The sequence below is a fragment of the Onthophagus taurus genome, chromosome 8 (genome assembly GCF_036711975.1).
Source record: "Onthophagus taurus isolate NC chromosome 8, IU_Otau_3.0, whole genome shotgun sequence".
NCBI lineage: Eukaryota > Metazoa > Arthropoda > Insecta > Coleoptera > Scarabaeidae > Onthophagus > Onthophagus taurus.
Genome location: NC_091973.1, coordinates 16,081,225 through 16,103,621, shown reverse-complemented (window position 1 = coordinate 16,103,621; position 22,397 = coordinate 16,081,225). Strand labels below are relative to the sequence as shown.

At 35.0% G+C, this 22,397-nt stretch overlaps 1 long non-coding RNA gene across 3 annotated transcripts; it reads left to right on the top strand.

The window, feature by feature from the left end:
* Window positions 1-6,905: 6,905 nt before the first annotated feature.
* Window positions 6,906-8,165, top strand: LOC139431108 (uncharacterized). 3 transcript variants are annotated; one of them, XR_011641409.1, is made up of 3 exons: window positions 6,906-7,455; window positions 7,509-7,963; window positions 8,021-8,165. It is a non-coding gene; the product is annotated as an uncharacterized lncRNA (long non-coding RNA). The 3 variants fall into 3 exon arrangements; XR_011641410.1 differs by having other exon boundaries at window positions 6,906-7,813; window positions 7,872-7,963; XR_011641408.1 differs by having other exon boundaries at window positions 6,906-7,963.
* The last annotated feature ends 14,232 nt before the right edge of the window (window positions 8,166-22,397 follow it).

Sequence of the window (22,397 nt, the reverse complement as noted above, 5' to 3'; positions counted from 1 at the left end):
ATTATCTTCAACTAATTCTAATAAATCAGGTCTACCTTTTAAGCAATCCAATAAATCATCTAATGTGGGTTTATTAATCTGTATTTTTTTATGTTCCCATTCACGGTTTGATTCAAAATATAATTTAGTGGAAACTAAATATATAATTAATGTGTCCCACTTATCGGTGGGTTCCTTTAATGTGTTTAATGCACGTAAATGTTTGCGAATGTTATCAATTAAAGTCTGTATTACATTCGAGTTGACGGAAGTAATTCTTTCAATATTAGAAAGTGCCTTGATGTGATTTTGCACTAATATACGAGGGTTGTTATATCGACTGCAAACTAGATGCCACGCAACTTCATAGCTTGCATTGGTAATATCTAAACTCGCAATTACTTGTCAAACTTCACCCGTTAAGGCTGATAACAAATAATGGAATTTTTGAACGTCATTTACACACATAAAAATCTAATCTAACTTCAAATATTTAAGTTTTCTCAAAATGATATATTTAATTCAAGACATCATATATTTGAAACAAAAATATTTAATTGTATTAAAAATATGAATGTATTTTAAATAAGAAAGAAATATTCCTCAACATTATACTAAATTTAAGTATAATATATTTGAATTGAATACACGTTTTCTTACGTTAAGGAAATAAGAATACTTCTTCGAATGAATTTCAAAACCTCAAATAAATTAAAGTTATATCTTCAATTTAAATATAATTCTAAAATTAAGAATATCGTATATTTTACACAAGTGAATTTCGTACATATTTATGTACGGATTGGCTCTATCTAATTTAAGTGGGGATAAACCGCGTCGTTCCTAACACGTTTGTAACACATGTGCGTTACGTGCATAGTGCGTAAAAATGACCGGTAACAGTAATGAGGGACAAACTGTGGAAGTGTGCAGTTCTACTGAAAACTTGTTGCTTTCATGGGGATGTAATAAGGAAACAGTGAAAATTTATCAAAGTGAAAGTTATTAGTGGTCAGCTTTTACAATGTTGTCGGAAGCAATTATCTCTCCAACTTTACATGAAAATTGTTGGGCCAATAATTGCCACAACAACCGACCACTATATTATTTTGGAAAATAAATTCGTTGGCATTTTAAAAGCGGTAAAAAGGCGTTCGATATTTTGTTTAAAATATTTCACGCTTTAAATATATCTTATCCAGTACAATCAGAACATTTATATGTATTGTTGCAAAAAGGACTATATGGAATTCACCTAAACGAATATAAGGTACCTCCATACATACACGACGTTTTGTCAAAATTGTAGAAATAATTTTATATATTGTATAAAATAGTTCCCATATAGTGAAGTGTGTATATTGTGTTCAGAGATTTTTGTTAGTAGATAAGTATACATATAACTCATTTAGAGTTTATGCACAAGAATGCAGATTATTTTCAATGTCCTTATAATGATTGTTGTAGAGTTTATCATACAAAATACTCTTTCAAACGCCATTACTTACAAAAACATTCGACTAAATCAAACAATTCTTCTAATACATCTACTTGTACTTCAGTTTTTAGTTCAAAAATTACAGCAAACTTATTAAATGCAAGAGATAATATAAATAATGTGAAAGATGATGCCAAAAATGATTTTCAAACAAAAGAAGCGCTCAACAGAGAGCACAATACTGATTCCTTGTTTAAACATTTTATGCTTTACAACTGTTTATATCCAAATTGTATGATGATTTGTCTTTGCGAAGAAGTAGTATTCAACGTATTATAGGTATGAATCATACATTGTATTTGCCTATTATTGATGTTTTTAAAAAATCATAAGTTGTTTGTGGAAATATTTTAACAAGTAACGATATTTGTTTCTTATATAAGATGATTACACTAATTGAAAATCCGTTTTTAAATCATGATACAGAATATAAAAGATTAAAATATTTTGAAGATATAAAATACTTTTTAGAAATACCTAATGTATATGATACGATAGTTACTTATCAAAATGACTTACTTCGAAATTTTGATGAAAACAAAAGTCCTTTACAAAATGTAGTGCATGGCTCCATATATCAAAATATTCTAAAACGTACCCGCATAAACTTATTTTACTAATAGTCTTGTATTTTGATGACTTCCAACCGGGAAACCCTTTAGGAAGTAAAGCCAGCATTTATAAAATAAGAGCTGTGTACTATACTATTGCAACCATACCACCATCATTTATTAATAGACTTGATATTTTATTTTTGGCTTCAATTTTCTATAGCGATGATAGAGTTTTATGTGGAAATGAGCGCACATTTGCATCTCTACTGCATGAAATAAAGGTGTTAGAAAGTGATGGTCTTGGCATTAATACTAAAGAAGAAACAAAAACAGTGTATTTCATACTTGTGTCGCTTCTAGGTGACAACTTAGGTTTACATTCTATACTGGGTTTACATGAAAGTTTCTCTGCAACAAATTACCGAGTAACCGAAAACCAAACACATGAGAATGTAGATCGTATAAGGCTAGAACAAGATTATAACGTGCATTTACAACAAAAATTAGGTATAAAAGAAAAATGCATTTGGCATCAATTGAACAATTTTCATGTTTATAATAATTTGTATAGTAATATAATGCATGGTTTATTTGAAGGGGTATTTAGATATGATATGGCATTGATACTAACTAAATTTCTTGAAGATAAATATTTTTCACTTGATCTATTAAATTCACGCGTGCAACATTTTTCCTATGAACGATACGAAAAAATATTTCTCCACATATAAGGACATTAAATATAGGATATAAATAAAGATTATTAAATATTTTCAGCGGCTGAAATGAGATTTTATATAAGACATTTTAAATTTATTGTCTGTGATTTAATTCCAGAAAGTTACGTTGTAAGGAAAATGTACCGCATTCTTTGGCAGTGAGAGCAGGTTTATGTGTCAATAGGGGTTAAATGATGTTGTAGAACATGGAAAAGTATATGATATAGATTATACTACTATTAATTTTTTAGTCAACTTTGATATTGAACTTAAAAATTATATTTGCACCTCCTGGTACAAAATAAATGGTTTCTATTATGATTATAATAGTATTATTTTGTATGAAAACAAAATTGATTTACCAGGCGTACATTGTTCACTTACAATATTCATATCATGTTGTTAAACTATTAGATATTGTTAGAAATAAACCCACTGTGGCTCACATATTAAAAGACAACAAAATCATATGTGTAAAACTACTCATCTGTATGTATCAGATGTATCTACAAGCTAATTCAAAAGTAATGTTCCAAATGAAAACCTGTTGTGGAAAAGTAATTTTAAATCGAATTGAAAGAATACATTTTTTTCTCATCCACCTTTATTTTCGAGATATTCGCTCCTAACATATACGAAATAATGTTCCGACAAGCGAGAAAATCGTTCAAAAACTGAAATCGAACGGTTGTCGAATAGTTTAATTTGTATTACGATGTATTTTTACCAAATTTTAAGTTTTGTAATAAGGGTTTTTGGGAGCGAATAAAATGAAAAGGGAGGTCGAACGGAAAAAAAGTATGTATTTTTTCATTTTGCTTTAAAATCATTTTCCACGTGGGCTTTTCGTTTAGGACGCTACTTTTGAATGACCTGTATTTAGTGTTTTAATAAGAATGAATAATTTATTTTTTAAAGTTATGATTGAGTTTTAATATGTATAAGCACTATATTATTTATGGATGTTCAATATTTCTTATTGTTATCAATAAAAAATTTTATTTCAGTTTTGTAAATTTTGGGCTTTAAATAATTCCTTATCTACTCCTAATTTAAATAAACAAATCTATTTTATTTAAATATAACGTTTATTTGAAATTATTTCAATACTACACTTGATACAAGAATTATAAATCCTCAAATTTAAACTTTTGACTATTCAAATTAAGTCAGTTGTTTTATTAAAATCAAATTATGGAAATATTACATTAGAAGAGAGTACACCCTTTATTTGAGAATGTCTTTTATTTCGACTGAGCATAAGCTTGTATGACATTCGAATATATGACTTATATATATTCTTGAATTAATGATAGAAACTGCACTAAAATCATGTAAATGGTTTATTTGAAGCTAACTTATAGTATTCTTCAATGTTAAACACAAGCAATGAATGAATCTGAATATGCGGTATATTTGCTCATATATGAGTATACGTTATTCTTAGATCAACGTATATTCACTTAAATTAAGAACAGATTTTTATGTGTGGACGGCATGATTATTATGAATGAACATTTATTGTATCTTTTTCAGCAACAGATTCTGAGTATTCCTTTTTTTTAATCCCTTTTAACCCCTGTTATAATAAAAATTCTTCTTTTGCTTTTGAGAGGGTGTTGTAAGTTCAAGATGTTATCTTGCGCAGACGTAATTTTTTTGATATTTTCGATTTTTGGTACAAGAGACTATTCAAGTTTCTACTCGGACTCTCTTTCTTATCATATTACCAGAGGTAATACATGTTTTCGGGTGATAAAGAAATTTTTGGTTGGTTCTCCATTTTTGGTTTTGGTGTAGAATTTTTCTAATCCATTTTTGTGGGATTCATCATTCGAAATAAAATTTTGGAAGTGTTTTTTTTACCAAATTGTACGGAGATTCCGGAGTTCAACGTATTTTATAAAATTTCTTCTATCTTCTGGTTAAACCTCGAACATCAGAGGTAGGGGAGGGTGGGGCAGGTTGTTACGTGGGGCACGTCGTTACATTGCTTATGCGATCTGCAATGTTTCATGCAAACATTCAATATTGTCTATCCGCGAAGTACTGGTGTGAAGTTATCCATAAATCCCAGCAATAAACTTAAAACATTAATAATTCCGTAACCAATACGATTTGGGTAACCAAATTTCACACACAGGTCACTCTTACCCTCAAGAACAGCTAACCACCCCCATTTGGTAAAAAAAAATTTTTCAACCCTCACCCCCGAAAAAGGGATGTTTTCGCCCTGATGGGCACCTTCGAATTAAACGAAATTCTACCACATAATAGAACACACTTCTAAGTATTTTTATCAATTTTCAAAACACCGTAAGCCCTAACGGTTTTCGAGAAAAAAAATCAGTATTATAAACCGCGGATGGGACTTTAGGGGTGAATTTGACCCCGTTGGGCACCTTCAAAATTGATGAAATTTTAGGATGATTTAGAGGATGCCTTTAGCAATTGAAATCAACCATCCAAACACCGTAAGGTATAACGGTTTCCGAGAAAAAAAATGTGTTATTAGACACTATAGGTACACAGCGCGGCGCGGACTTTGGGGGTGAATTTGACCCCGTTGGGCACCTCCAAAATTGACGAAATTTTAGGATGATTTAGAGGATGCCTTTAGCGATTGAAATCAACCATCCAAACACCGTAATGTATTACGGTTTCCGAGAAAAAAAAAGTGTTATTAGACACTATAGGTACACAGCGCGGCGCGGACTTTGGGGGTGAATTTGACCCCGTTGGGCACCTCCAAAATTGACGAAATTTTAGGATGATTTAGAGGATGCCTTTAGCGATTGAAATCAACCATCCAAACACCGTAATGTATTACGGTTTCCGAGAAAAAAAAAGTGTTATTAGACACTATAGGTATACAGCGCGGCGCGGACTTTGGGGGTGAATTTGACCCCGTTGGGCACCTCCAAAATTGACGAAATTTTAGGATGATTTAGAGGATGCCTTTAGCAATTGATATCAACCATCCAAACACCGTAATGTATTACGGTTTCCGAGAAAAAAAATGTGTTATTAGACACTATAGGTATACAGCGCGGCGCGGACTTTGGGGGTGAATTTGACCCCGTTGGGCACCTCCAAAATTGATGAAATTTTAGGATGATTTAGAGGATGCCTTTAGCGATTGAAATCAACCATCCAAACACCGTAAGGTATTACGGTTTCCGAGAAAAAAAATGTGTTATTAGACACTATAGGTACAGATCGCGGCGCGGACTTTGGGGGTGAATTTGACCCCGTTGGGCACCTCCAAAATTGACGAAATTTTAGGATGATTGAGAGGATGCCTTTAGCGATTGAAATCAACCATCCAAACACCGTAATGTATTACGGTTTCCGAGAAAAAAAAAGTGTTATTAGACACTATAGGTATACAGCGCGGCGCGGACTTTGGGGGTGAATTTGACCCCGTTGGGCACCTCCAAAATTGACGAAATTTTAGGATGATTTAGAGGATGCCTTTAGCAATTGATATCAACCATCCAAACACCGTAATGTATTACGGTTTCCGAGAAAAAAAATGTGTTATTAGACACTATAGGTATACAGCGCGGCGCGGACTTTGGGGGTGAATTTGACCCCGTTGGGCACCTCCAAAATTGATGAAATTTTAGGATGATTTAGAGGATGCCTTTAGCGATTGAAATCAACCATCCAAACACCGTAAGGTATTACGGTTTCCGAGAAAAAAAATGTGTTATTAGACACTATAGGTACAGATCGCGGCGCGGACTTTGGGGGTGAATTTGACCCCGTTGGGCACCTCCAAAATTGACGAAATTTTAGGATGATTGAGAGGATGCCTTTAGCGATTGAAATCAACCATCCAAACACCGTAATGTATTACGGTTTCCGAGAAAAAAAAAGTGTTATTAGACACTATAGGTATACAGCGCGGCGCGGACTTTGGGGGTGAATTTGACCCCGTTGGGCACCTCCAAAATTGACGAAATTTTAGGATGATTTAGAGGATGCCTTTAGCAATTGATATCAACCATCCAAACACCGTAAGGTATAACGGTTTCCGAGAAAGAAAATTTGTTATTAGACACTATAGGTACACAGCGCGGCGCGGACTTTGGGGGTGAATTTGACCCCGTTGGGCACCTCCAAAATTGATGAAATTGTAGGATGATTTAGAGGATGCCTTTAGCAATTTAAATCGACCATCCAAACACCGACCACGGCTTCAGAGAAACAATTTCGTTATTAAATTGTACACGTATGTAGAGCAGATAGTAGGTGCCTTTAGCGATTTTAATAGATTATGAAAACTGCGAAACTCTTAATATTTCATGGAAAAAATAAATTTTGTTAAGAAAGGCATTTTGTAGTTTTATGGGCTTTTAGTCGTTACTGGCAAAGGGTAAGAACTCCGCCACGTGCAGTTACAAAAGGCGCAGGTATTAAGGAAAAAATATGTCCATATTTTTTGCATTATAAGTGCATTCCGGGAAAATAGTTGCCGACTTATTCGGTGTTGTTTTAGAGCGTTATACACATTTTTTAGATTTTGCCCGAAAGGTGAGGAGTAAACTTATAATATATAAAGATTCCTCAGCTATTGCAGAGATCAGCTGTTCTAGTTATCTCTTGTTAAAACCAGTGACCATTGAAGATGTCGACGAAATTACTGTTTTTGGGCGATAGTAATTTTTGCCGAATGCTACGTACTAGAACTAACTACAAAGTATTTGTTCTAACAGATGTGAAATTAATTCCTACTAATGGTATATATTTTAGGACGACAACCAAAACAGTCAAGCAACGGAAAATATTTCCTCGACTTAGCAGTAGGCGGTCAAACAATACTAAAACTTTTGCGGCGCGCAAAGTGTATTCCAAAAACATGTTACCCTTGGTTTTGTGGAGATATTGTTGAACGTCATATCGTTATAATGATAAGAACTAAAGATATACTCCATAAAACATCACCATCCCAACTGAAGTCCCAATATTCTCACCTCTTCCGCTTCCTTCTTTCCTTAAATCCTAAAGGAATACAAATTTGCACAATTCCTCCCTGCAAAAACTTCGAGTCTGTGAACGTAAGATATTATAACTTCTCTGTCATGCTATAAATAAATACTCTCCATGCCTTTATAGGAAATCAATCATTACATTCGACGGTTTTGTGCTGAAAAGCAAATCAATTGTACCGACATTGAAGCAATTGTTAACAGAACCATGATGGAAGGGTAACAAAACGTAAAAATGTTTCTTTTCTTATGTATTTAATACAAATTTCTACACAGGGATGGCATTTACTTAAATGAACAAGGGTTGGAAACGGTCTGGAACGCGGTAGCAAGTAATTATAATCATATTCTCAATCCATTACACAATTTAATTATAAGTAAAACAGACCATTAATATAATAAATTTCTTTCTCTATCAAAAGTTTTTTTTCTATCAAAAGTCCGCCCTCCAAATCATCCTAAAATTTCATCAATTTTGGAGGTGCCCAACGGGGTCAAATTCACCCCCAAAGTCCGCGCCGCGCTGTATACCTATAGTGTCTAATAACACATTTTTTTTCTCGGAAACCGTAATACATTACGGTGTTTGGATGGTTGATATCAATTGCTAAAGGCATCCTCTAAATCATCCTAAAATTTCGTCAATTTTGGAGGTGCCCAACGGGGTCAAATGCACCCCCAAAGTCCGCGCCGCGCTGTATACCTATAGTGTCTAATAACACATTTTTTTTCTCGGAAACCGTAATACATTACGGTGTTTGGATGGTTGATATCAATTGCTAAAGGCATCCTCTAAATCATCCTAAAATTTCGTCAATTTTGGAGGTGCCCAACGGGGTCAAATTTACCCCCAAAGTCCGCGCCGCGCTGTATACCTATAGTGTCTAATAACACTTTTTTTTTCTCGGAAACCGTAATACATTACGGTGTTTGGATGGTTGATTTCAATCGCTAAAGGCATCCTCTAAATCATCCTAAAATTTCGTCAATTTTGGAGGTGCCCAACGGGGTCAAATTCACCCCCAAAGTCCGCGCCGCGCTGTATACCTATAGTGTCTAATAACACATTTTTTTTCTCGGAAACCGTAATACATTACGGTGTTTGGATGGTTGATATCAATTGCTAAAGGCATCCTCTAAATCATCCTAAAATTTCGTCAATTTTGGAGGTGCCCAACGGGGTCAAATTCACTCCCAAAGTCCGCGCCGCGCTGTATACCTATAGTGTCTAATAACACTTTTTTTTTCTCGGAAACCGTAATACATTACGGTGTTTGGATGGTTGATTTCAATCGCTAAAGGCATCCTCTCAATCATCCTAAAATTTCGTCAATTTTGGAGGTGCCCAACGGGGTCAAATTCACCCCCAAAGTCCGCGCCGCGATCTGTACCTATAGTGTCTAATAACACATTTTTTTTCTCGGAAACCGTAATACCTTACGGTGTTTGGATGGTTGATTTCAATCGCTAAAGGCATCCTCTAAATCATCCTAAAATTTCGTCAATTTTGGAGGTGCCCAACGGGGTCAAATTCACCCCCAAAGTCCGCGCCGCGCTGTATACCTATAGTGTCTAATAACACATTTTTTTTCTCGGAAACCGTAATACATTACGGTGTTTGGATGGTTGATATCAATTGCTAAAGGCATCCTCTAAATCATCCTAAAATTTCGTCAATTTTGGAGGTGCCCAACGGGGTCAAATTCACCCCCAAAGTCCGCGCCGCGCTGTATACCTATAGTGTCTAATAACACATTTTTTTTCTCGGAAACCGTAATACATTACGGTGTTTGGATGGTTGATATCAATTGCTAAAGGCATCCTCTAAATCATCCTAAAATTTCGTCAATTTTGGAGGTGCCCAACGGGGTCAAATTCACTCCCAAAGTCCGCGCCGCGCTGTATACCTATAGTGTCTAATAACACTTTTTTTTTCTCGGAAACCGTAATACATTACGGTGTTTGGATGGTTGATTTCAATCGCTAAAGGCATCCTCTCAATCATCCTAAAATTTCGTCAATTTTGGAGGTGCCCAACGGGGTCAAATTCACCCCCAAAGTCCGCGCCGCGATCTGTACCTATAGTGTCTAATAACACATTTTTTTTCTCGGAAACCGTAATACCTTACGGTGTTTGGATGGTTGATTTCAATCGCTAAAGGCATCCTCTAAATCATCCTAAAATTTCATCAATTTTGGAGGTGCCCAACGGGGTCAAATTCACCCCCAAAGTCCGCGCCGCGCTGTATACCTATAGTGTCTAATAACACATTTTTTTTCTCGGAAACCGTAATACATTACGGTGTATGGATGGTTGATATCAATTGCTAAAGGCATCCTCTAAATCATCCTAAAATTTCGTCAATTTTGGAGGTGCCCAACGGGGTCAAATTCACCCCCAAAGTCCGCGCCGCGCTGTATACCTATAATGTCTAATAACACTTTTTTTTTCTCGGAAACCGTAATACATTACGGTGTTTGGATGGTTGATTTCAATCGCTAAAGGCATCCTCTAAATCATCCTAAAATTTCGTCAATTTTGGAGGTGCCCAACGGGGTCAAATTCACCCCCAAAGTCCGCGCCGCGCTGTGTACCTATAGTGTCTAATAACACATTTTTTTTCTCGGAAACCGTTATACCTTACGGTGTTTGGATGGTTGATTTCAATTGCTAAAGGCATCCTCTAAATCATCCTAAAATTTCATCAATTTTGAAGGTGCCCAACGGGGTCAAATTCACCCCTAAAGTCCCATCCGCGGTTTATAATACTGATTTTTTTTCTCGAAAACCGTTAGGGCTTACGGTGTTTTGAAAATTGATAAAAATACTTAGAAGTGTGTTCTATTATGTGGTAGAATTTCGTTTAATTCGAAGGTGCCCATCAGGGCGAAAACATCCCTTTTTCGGGGGTGAGGGTTGAAAAATTTTTTTTTTACCAAATGGGGGTGGTTAGCTGTTCTTGAGGGTAAGAGTGACCTGTGTGTGAAATTTGGTTACCCAAATCGTATTGGTTACGGAATTATTAATGTTTTAAGTTTATTGCTGGGATTTATGGATAACTTCACACCAGTCCGCGAAGTACTGTATTGGTACCTAACGTATTAACAAAGAAATCAGCACTAATTTGTTTTATGTCATCAAAAGCTGTTTTATTTATATTAATTAACTAATTAATTATTAATTAAACTAATTATATCCTCTTAAACCCACGTAAGGTACAAGTCTGAGTATAGAATACTTTTGTTATAACACTAACGGCTTTCCTAAAAATAAAATCTAACCTATCAAACGCACATGGAGGCATTTTGTTGCATTTTGTTTGGGGCACGTTGCTACAGTAACAACCTGCCCCAATCTCTAGAATCTACATTAAATTTATTTATTATTATTGCTATAGAATATCAAAAATGGTGAGAACATATAAGAGAAAAACTATTCGAGGAGAGACACCAATTGCAGCATTTCAAACTCCTAATGCTATTTCTCTTGAGAAAATGTCTATAAGAGCTACTGCTGACAGATTCGGAATTAATTTTATGACGCTGTACCGCTATGTAAAAAATCTAAATCGAATCCAAGTAATCCTCCATCTGTTGGATATGCAACACCGTCAAAAATTTTTACTCAGCAACAAGAAGAGGAGTTAGCTGAATATGTTGAAGTTTGCTCAACAATATATCATGGACTAACTAACAAGTTAGTTCAGTTTGCCTTTATTATATAATATTTTTATGTATGTAACAACTTACCCCACACACTGTAACAACTTGCCCTCTTGCGGGGCACTTTGAAATAAATTTTTAAAATATTTTAAAGCGATCGCCTGTGAAAACAAGATGAGTGACAATAGTAGCTGATGACCGTTTTATTGTTCTAAGCAATCATAGAACGACATTTGTAGAGGCCGCTGTGATGTCAGTGAGAGAACCATTCGCTGAAAACGTGCTAGAACTGGTCTGGCTGCAAGAAGGCTGCCAAAGGGCCGAGGCTGCTTCCTAGATATCGACGTGCACGTCTTCAATCTGCGCGCTTACATGTGAATTGGGAGCTCGAGCAATGGAAGAATGAGTACTGCAATGGAGGTCTTTTTTACGGATGAGTAGTGGTTTTGTCTACTATCACCCGATAGTCAGAAACGAATATGAAGACGTTGAAATGAAAGATTTGTGGACTACACAATTATGAATCAATTGTCCGGTAGGACAGGATGACGACGAATGCGTCTCTGAAGTTAGTCCCAAAGATGTTCGATAGTGTTAAAGTCCGTTCAATACCCATCTCATCAAGATATTCGCTAACCACACGTGCTACGTGCGGTCGCGCATTGTCATGCATTACCGTGAATCCGTCACCAATAAAATGGGAATAGGGCACGACAGCTTCTTGCAGAATATCTTCGATATAAAAGTGGGCATTTAGCGTGCCATTTTCAACAAAGATGACCGCTGTATACGCTTCCGTCGAAATACCCGCCGATACCATGACCGAACCTCCATGGAAAGGTACTCTTTCCGAAATTGTGCAGGTCGCAAACCTTTCATTACGACGTCTCCACACTCGTTCTCGATCATCAGGTGACCGGAGACAAAATCGGGACTCATCAGTGAAGAGCACCTTACCACAGTATAAAGTAAAGCAGTAGTCTCACTTCGTGTCGGCACGTTTGACGTCGTGTCCGTAGATTTTTTACTGCGCATCCGCTGCGCGCATCATTGAAATAAATGTTGCAACAAACTTTTATGTCGATGATAAAGATCACGTACTCATAAGGTAGCAAACGTAGTATGAATGCGCGCAGCGTGTGCGCTGTAGCAAATCTGAGGACGCCATATAAGGCAAGTGAGACTACTGATTTACTTTATACTGTGACCTTACCCCATTGTTCCATTTCCCTATTCGTATGTAGGTGTCCAAATTGAAGACGTGCTCGCCGATATCTCTGGAGCAGTCGCTGTCTTTCGGCAGGTCTTCTTGCAGTTAGATCACCTTCAGCAAGTTTTCGACGAATGGTTCTTTCACTTACGTCAACCCCACGCACGATTTGAAGGCGATGCCGACTTTCTACAGCAGTCGTTCTACGATTCCTCAGAGTGTTTAGCACAATAAATCGAACATCAACTGCTGTTGTCACTCGTCTTCTACCGGAACCTTGCCGCCTAGTAAAATTTCCTGTTTCGACATATCGGTTCCAGGCATCCTGAACTGTTGTTCGGGGTATACCCAACGTATGGGCAACGTACCGCTGACTTTTGCCATCTTCAATTAAACTAATAATACCCGCAACATCAGTTATTGACAACGGCATCTTTGACAACTGTCAATTTACTATTCGAAACAACTGACATACGCTACCTAGCGCGCCACCTTATTTTGTATGCTTATTTGTCTAGTTTTCACAGGCGTTCACTTTAAAACACTCCATCTTCGTAAGTAACAGAGATAAAAAAACAAAATGTTCAGAAAAGATTGGGCTACCGTTTGATTCCAGGTAATACCCTCTGCCTCCCCTCTTGCTTGGGGTGCAGATGCTACAGCAGAGGGTGTTACTCTGCTGTAGCATCTGCACCCCACAGGGTATTAAAAATTTCGAGAAAAAATGCTTTTCTCATTCTTACACCCCGTATATGCTCAAATTAATATCCGAATAAAAATTTCTATCGCAGGATTATTACAGAAGAATCAACCTTTCGATCAAAAAAGGAATCATCAAAATCGAATGAGTGGTTCGCGAGAAACCCACCTTTGAAATTGTGGCAAAATTTAAGTGGCCGGTTTTTTTTGCCGATCAGTTTATTTAGTTTTTGTTCTGGTTTAATAGATTGAAAGAAAAGAATTTATTTGTTAGAAATGTAACAACTTGTAATATTTTTGGCATTTTCTTCCACCCTTTCATATTTTTCTTTCAATTTTAAAACAAACAATCCACCAAATCTATTTTTTTTTAAATCTAACTACTTAAAAAAAAATGTCTAACTACTTAACCCTAGAATACTTAACCAATAAAATATCATCATTTACATAATCCGGGCTTCTGAGACCCGTTATATAAAATCACGTGTAGTCAGAACAGAAACAAAGTTATTGAAGTAAAACTTTATTTATTTATACATATGTACGTTACAAACGTGAGGTTAAATATGAAAGTGAACATTATTGTTAAAAAACATTATTGTTTATTGTTTTTAGGGATTAGAGAAGCATTTAGTGCACATTCTAATACTATGCTCATTGTGCTTTTACGATCAATACTTGCGGGACATCCTGAGAATATTTTTCTCTTAATTGTTGCACTTGTGTGAGCGGCTGGCGGACCACATACATCAATAAATCTGCTCATACACTCCCGGACAGTACGCCGTAGGTTAGGGTTAGTAGATCTTCTCTACATATGTGGTATCACTAGTTCCTTCGCTAAATCTTTCAAAAACATTCTGCGTTTGTGAGTCACTCCTATGTTGTAGTTTGGATGTTCCTTCGTAAAGACTATATATGCATTGAGTGCTGCAACATCAAGATGTTGAAGAAAAATGTTATGGGCCATCGTTTACTTTGCCTCTTGCACGTGTATGTCGACACCATTTGATCCATGATGTCAACACCGCCCTGTGTTTTATTATAATGAGAGATGATTTCAGGCTTCCTCTTAGCGTCGTCATTAATAGATGCGTCGTGGTGCATGGGTGCTTAGTAAAATTACGCATTTGTTCTTTTTACGTGCGTAACTTACCATGGATACGTTATTTTGAAAACAAAACAATGAAGAGTTGACTACACGATCTTTTGAGGCTTTCATTTCTTTCGGAATGTCATGCTTATTATTCTGACGTAGTGTACGCACAACAGTAATATTTTTATCCAACAGATAAGTTGCTAGCGGAACACTAGTGAAGAAATTATCGTGAGATTGCGACCACAATTATGAATGCCACGCACAAGAGTTTGTACTACTTCAAGCCCCAGGTTTTTATGTGGAGGTTCTCCGGGCTGGTGACCAATATAAACTAAACCATCCAAAGCATAACCAGACGTAGATTCACACATCCAAAATATTTTAAGTCCATATTTTGCTGGTTTACTTAGCATATATTGAAAGAATGTGCATCTACCTCTAAACCCAACGAGTTGTTCATCAATAGTTACATTAGTATCAGGTATGACGCAGGTTTTGCATTGCTGAATGAATAAATCCCAAATGTAGGACCCCATTGCTATCTTATCGGTTTCCAAACGCGCATTCCGGATTCTCTTGTCGTCAAATCTGACGAATCTTCGTATTTCTTCAAAGTGAAATATGGACGTTGTGGCTCGGTATTCAGGAATTATAAATAAAATGAATATCTTCGTGATGACTTCGCTAACAGCAGATATACCCAAAATAATCCAAAAATTAAATCACAAAAATCAAAAATTTTAGCAACAAGTTCACTAGATATGTCTTTAACGACTGACTTGGTAAAAGAGAGCGAATCTCATATTCGGATTTCTTTAAATACCGAATAAAGAAAATGTAAACTTAACGTCACATCTGGTACCAACAAAATCAAAATATGTTCAAAATAAATTTTACTTGTAACTTCGTTACAAGCCGTTGCTTGATTATCTTCTACACTTGGGTTTAGTTCGATATCTGAGAAAACAGAATTTGAACCCATTTTGTCACTAGACTGAAAATCCTCTGGAAAATGTACTAGCAAATCTTGTAGGTTCCCGAAAGACTCACAATAATCGTCTTGACTATTCCGTCCCCTACGTAAGGGTGTAATAATCTAGAAATAATTCTATTAATTAATTAGTTATTTATTATCATAAGTTTCGATTTAAGTTAAGAGTAATTTGAGACAGGAAATTCGATGTGAGGAAATGGATAGACGGAACATGATACAGTTCGATTATTAAGCAATCGATAATATCGCAATAACGACGACGTCCATCCGTCGATGCTGCTTACGCTGCTAAAATAATCAGGACAAAGCGCGAGCAATAACCCTAGGCTTAATAGGGGGAAATGCTGCTAATTTTCATTGGTTAAAGTTTAGGAACCAAAAACCAATGAAAATTATTAAAAAGTTTAGAAGCGTAAATGACTAAAATTTTGATAGACAGTTCGTGCGGGATTTTTAAGAGTGATCGCTTGGCTCTCCTTAGGATTCCGATTTTTCCTTTGATTTCCAGGACCTTCCGTCCACACGATCTTTCTAAATTTCCCTGGGTGAGTCTATCCATTTGCTTACAGACGGTTGGCCCTGTCTCAGTAAAGATGATGTTTTAGAGTTTTAGTTGGTTTTATATTTTGTTTTCTCTTTGTTAATCTTTTCAATATAGTTTTGTTAGTAATTTATTTCAGTATGTTTTCTTTTGTTTTTTTTTTTAATATTTTTTTTTCATTAATCCTAACTCCCTTTAAAAGGGGAGAAACGCCTCCATGGGGAAGCAGAGCCGGCAGTAATTCATATTGATTCATTTAAATTTTTAGTTTTTTTTTTATTTAAAATTTTGCTAACGACTTCTGGTCACTTCACCGCCAAGGTTGTTACAAGGGTACAGAAAAGTTGTTAACGACAAGAGTCTTCAAGGCAGCTACGAATTGATGACATGTGGGATTAGTGTTAAAAAAGCCATGTTGGAATATTTGACAAAATAAATTTTCCAGCGGATAATATTAGTTATTAATTTTTCGGAATTAAAAAAATTTAACTTCGTTACACCTTATTAAAAAGATTTAGTTCGTTGTTAAAAAAAAAGGGAAAGTTTGCATTTGTGAACGTAACATTTTCAATTTCAATGTGAATTCTATTTGAGTACTTACTTTCAAAATTTAATTTTCGTTCAACACATGTTAAAAATCGATTCATTTCACTATGTACACTATATTTGTTCCTTTTACTGGCACATTTATCGTTCAAATACAATCACCATTTAATTTCGATGTGCATAGCTACATTGACCGCATTTCGCTGATTCAATCAGTTGATTTTCTTTTAAAGAAAATCTGTTCTACGAATCTGTAATCAACCCGCGTTTGGTACCCCTTCTAGATTTTAAAGGTCGCTGTGCCGCAGTACACCATTGAAGCACTGTGCCTTCTTCCGATTTCCGTTGCTTACAGAGTCGAAAATCGAATTTTTCCCAATTTAATTCACGATAAAAATTAATACGGCGTGATCTGCGACGGCCATATTAAAAGGTGTCGCCCGGTCGGTTTTTTTCTTATTTCGATGTGACGTCACAAAACGTGACGTCACATCGAAATTTCAAACTCATTTTTCGGTACGTTTTTCACTTTTCCGCACTTTTTATTTATTTTTAAAGGCGATTTAACACCTCATCGATAAAAGAAAGATTGTCGATTTTTAAGCGACATGTATATTCTATACCTGAATCGAAAAGTACGGTAATGGAGTCTTTATTATTAGAGTTTGAATTAATAAAACACAAGACACGCCCGGATTATTGTTCGAGAGCAGTTGGGACGTTTCCAATGAAATAATGAAGGGGAGAACGAATCCCAGAAACGTTAAGAATGACACGAACGATTAAATTTCGCAATTCGAACTACTGAATTGTCTTGTGAATTGTTCACACAATAATAAATAATTAATCTCACTAGTTCCCTTTTTCGAAGGGGGAAGTTAGCGTTTAAAAAAAAAACCGACCGGGCGAGACCTTTTAATAAGGCCGTCGCAGATCACGCCGTATTAATTTTTATCGTGAATTAAATTGGGTTGGGTTGGGTTGGGTCGATTTTCGACTCTGTAATCAACGGACACGGGGGTAGCAACAGGACACAGTCCCACATAAAAGCTACTCCTGTAATACATTTTATATACTACAATAAATTGTATGAACACAAAATTGAAAATCGATCAATTAATTCATTAATGGCCTTAAGCATATGTGATCAAGTCAATTCAAGGCAGAACTCAAGCCGCTGCAACGAGATAATGTATTTAAAATCACACAACTGGTGATTTTGAACCCCCCCCCCCTGTTTAACTTCTGAACAGATTGAGATATCAATATGAACAAAAAAACGTCAGTTTCTATATTTTATCAGCACAAATATTTTCTTATGGAAAATTTTGGTATCACTTTTAGTTTTTCCGGAAAATGGAACAGCTTTGTTTTTTTAAATGGAACACCCAGTATATTATGGTATCTTTCGAAAGAATAAAACAATACGAATTCAACGATACCTCACAATCAAATATCGGTTTATTAGTTTTTTACATAAAAATTAAACAAAATGCGGAATTTCGCCGGAAAAACCAACGTATCTTCGTTGACTACCTGTCGAGATACAATGGGCCAGATAAATGGTGGACGGTCAGTTAAAGGTCGGTCTACGCTCGGATTAAGCAGGGTTAAAATCAGCAATTCTTTTAGAATGTTTTTATGAAACAATCAATACAAGAAAAGGATAAAAAGAAAGTTCTTTTTAAAACTTCTAAGGAAAAATTGTCATAACAACAATTTTAAAGTTTGTAGGTACTTTGAAATTTTGTATTTAAGGCAGCATGCAAATATTTTCCTTCATTTCTATCTTTGAATACTACCCGACCAAGTATAACCAAAGAAAGGCGAGATCAAAATGGCTAGAAGGAGTTTAGAGCACAATATCGAAGCAATTTTAATATTCGCTCGTGCTGACAGAAATCTACATGAAACAGGGCGACAATTTAAGGAACGATTTCCTGAACATCCAATTAGTCGAAAATATTTAAGAGAGCTTGTGAATAAGTTTTTGGAAACTGGAAGCGTCGAAGACCGCAAAAGAACTGGTCGTCAGATATTAACAGAAGTATTTAATGTGCCCATGATGTCGTCTGCTGCTATCGCATCAACGTGTGATATGTTAAATATTTCCGCGTCGTTGTTAGATGACGTGGAAATACTTAAAGAAGAATAAATATCATCCATTTTAAATAAAAATGCTTCATGAATTAACAGAAGATGACCGTGATATAGAAGAACAGAATTTTGTGAGCTAATGACAAATTTGGTTGAACGAAATCGATTATACTTGAAACATATTTGTTTCAGTGATGAATGTACTTTCTTTTTGGGTGAAAAATTGCATCGGCGTGATGTTAATCCACATGAATATCGTGACGTTATCACTCAATTTCATTAGAAAGTAAATGTTTTTCTTTCAAGACTTTTGCAAATTGTACAACAGAATTCTGACGATTTTGAAATGGAACTAGTGTTTCATCAAGACGGAGCACCTCCACATTATGCGCCAATGGTACGAAATTATCTTGATAAAAATTTTAGTGGACAACAAGATCACCAGATCTGACACCTTTAGATTTCTTTTTATGGGGTTATTTAAAATCCAAGGTATATGAAATTCCGTTGGGTAGTATTGAGGATTTAAAACAAAAAATTATTGACGTCTGCCAAAATATTGATCACATGTTAAGCCGTGTGAGAGAGGAAACAATACAAAGATGGTACCACTGCCTAGAAGTTCAAGGTAATCATATCGAACAATTTACTTAATATTTGATTCTTAATAAATAAAAAAATCTTTTATTATTCAATAACAACACTACGTTACCTATACTAGCAAAATCTTTAATAAGAAAATTTCATTTCTTATATTGACTTTTTTTCTTTATAAATATTTTTTGATAAAATATGATTAATTCATAAATTTAATATACTTCCAAACAACTTTTATTTCATTTCTAAAAAAAATAAGTAATTGAACTTGCAATTTTAAATCCGTCTTAGCTCTAGCGTATACCGACCGTTAACCTACCGTCCACCATTTACCTGGCCGATTGCATTTCGACAGGTAGTCGACGAAGATACGTTGGTTTTTCCGGCAAAATTCCGCATTTTGTTTAATTTTTATGCGAAAAACTAATAAACCGATATTTGATTGTGAGGTACCGTTGGATTCGTATTGTTTTCATCTTTCGGAAGATACCATAATATACTGGGTGTTCCATTTAAAAAAACAAAGTTGATCTATTTTCCGGAAAAACTAAAAGTGATGGCAAAATTTTCCATAAGAAAATATTTGTGCTGATAAAATATAGAAACTGACGTTTTTTTGTTCATAGTGATATCTCAATTTGTTCGGAAGTTAAACAGGGGGGGGGTTACTTTACGGTAGCACTATATAGTGTACATAGTGAAATGAATCGATTTTTAACATGTGTTGAACGAAAATTAAATTTTGAAAGTAAGTACTCAAATAGAATTTGCATTGAAATTGAAAATGTTACGTTCACAAATGCAAACTTTCCCTTTCTTTTTAACGTAAAGTAAATCTTTGTAATAAGGTGTAACGAAGTTACATTTTTTTAATTCCGAAAAATTAATAACTTCCGAATATATTTCCCACATTACCCCAATCTGCTACAGTTTCCGTCCGATTTAGAAAAATCCAAAAATCGATGCCTTATCACCGCCCGCTTATGCAACTTTATTCGCATTTTCCTTAATTTCTTAATTTCCTTAATTAAACTTAAAATTTTCATAATCATTCATTTAAAACCGTTAAGCCTTTTTCCGAAAACGTTTCCTGACCGAATTTCAAATAAATAAAAGCAATTAGTGGAAATCGCCGAACGACGTAATGGGGTCATACACGATTTTTTTTTATTATATCTTCTGAAAGTTTGTATAAAAATATAGTTACCGTTATTTTTTTTTTTGAATATTTTCTAACAAAATCATTGTTAAAAAAATTTTTGAAAATTTGTATACCCATTTGCGCTTTTAAAATTCCCGCGTTGATGACGTACTCACTTTTTCTCACTTTTGCCTCCCCTGCTACTCGCTCAAATGTGAGAAAATGATGAACGTCATTTAGGTTGTATTGAAAAGAGATAGAATAGTAAAGTCGATTTATATTTTTCAATATTGTTTATGTTTGAGTTTTTGGTTATGTGTTGATGAAAATCATATTGAATTAACTATTTTTTTAGTGATAGCCGTTTAAAAAACATTTATTTAAATTTGAAAAATAATAAAACATAATAAAAGTTTAATTGTAGACACAATTATTTTATTTATTAGGAGTACCTACTACTACTATTTTCTAATGTCAACATGGTCAAACCTAAGTACTGCTTTGTACCAAATTGCTATAATAGTTCAAAAGAATTTCCTCAGAAAATATTTATAACAGTGCCGTATGATAGTAATGTCCGTGCTAAATGGTATGCCGCTGTAAATTCAAACCAGACATTAACTTCAAGTAAACATGTGTTTAGTTGTGAGGATCATTTTGATGTAAGTTAAACTTTACTAAAGTTGTGTTTTGAATAACAGTCAATATAACATGTATTTTTTAGTTGGAGAAGGATGCTGTAAACTGGGTGTATTTTAAAAGGATGGGAAGTAAATTAATTTTGAAGAAAGATGTATTACCCAATAAAAAAATTGAGGGAAAGTACTATGGTTCCCAATTGACTGATTCTGCTAAAAAAGGAAACGAGAAAATCTAGAAGAATGCAGTTTTCGTAAACGACTTTTTGTTAGTAAAGACATAGATGAACCACAACCTTCAACATGTTCAGCACCCGTTCAATTACCTTCTACCCAGCATTGACATTGTTGTGAAATGTCTGAGTCTTCATTTGAAAGTGCACATTTAATTGAATCATCATTTATGTACACACCCTCCAAAACCGCCATTATTTCATCGCCATCAGGAGAGTTTTATGAAGAAGAAGTTAAAGTAAAATGTGACGCAAGCACGAACACCTATCTTAAGACTTCTCATAAGAAAATTCAGGTAAATTTGAAAGGACAACAACGCAGTATAGGCTGCAATACAACGCAGCTAAAACCAATAAATATAAACCATCCTCTGAAGAGAACTATATCTTGGACAGCATCTAGTAGTTCTATTGATGCATCTATTTCAGAATATACGCCTCACGCAAGTTCAAGTTCAACATCAAGTACAAATGTATCATATAAAAAAGCACCACAAAAACAGACAATTTTAAATTTAACTGTGTCAAATGTTGAATCTAACAGTAGATTTTATTTAGGATTGCCACAAGACGAATATTTTTTAATTAGACTCACATGTGAAATAAGTCCTATTACTTACACTGATGTATTAATAACTATTAAAAAAATACGCCGCAATGATCCATACTGAGACTGGCAATAGATTTTGGAATGAGCGTTTCTTTAGTGAATAAAATTTTTATACGTTCGCTTCCTATACTTGCTAGCAACTATCAAGAATTAATTTATTGGTCAAATGCATCAAAAATAAAATGACGTTTACCAGTACCATTTAGATATAGATATCGAAAAGTTCAAACTATTATTGACTGCTTAGAAATTGAAATTGAAAAGCCAGGAAAACCAATCCATCAAGCCTTGACTTGGAGTCAGTATAAAAAATGCAATACTGTAAAATATTTAATATCATCTACTCCCAATGGACTGGTCAACTTTATTTCAAATGGTTTTGGTGGCCGAACTACTGACAAAGAATAGTGGAAATGAGTAACTATTTACAAGTATGACCCTATAACTGTGGAGTTATAGCTGACCGGGGGTTCAAACACATAGATGAACTGCTTGTTCAAAAGACATGTTTACTGATTTGACCACTATCTGTCAGTGCAGGTAAAAAAAGCACCACAGAAGAAGTTCTAGAAAGTAAAAGAATTG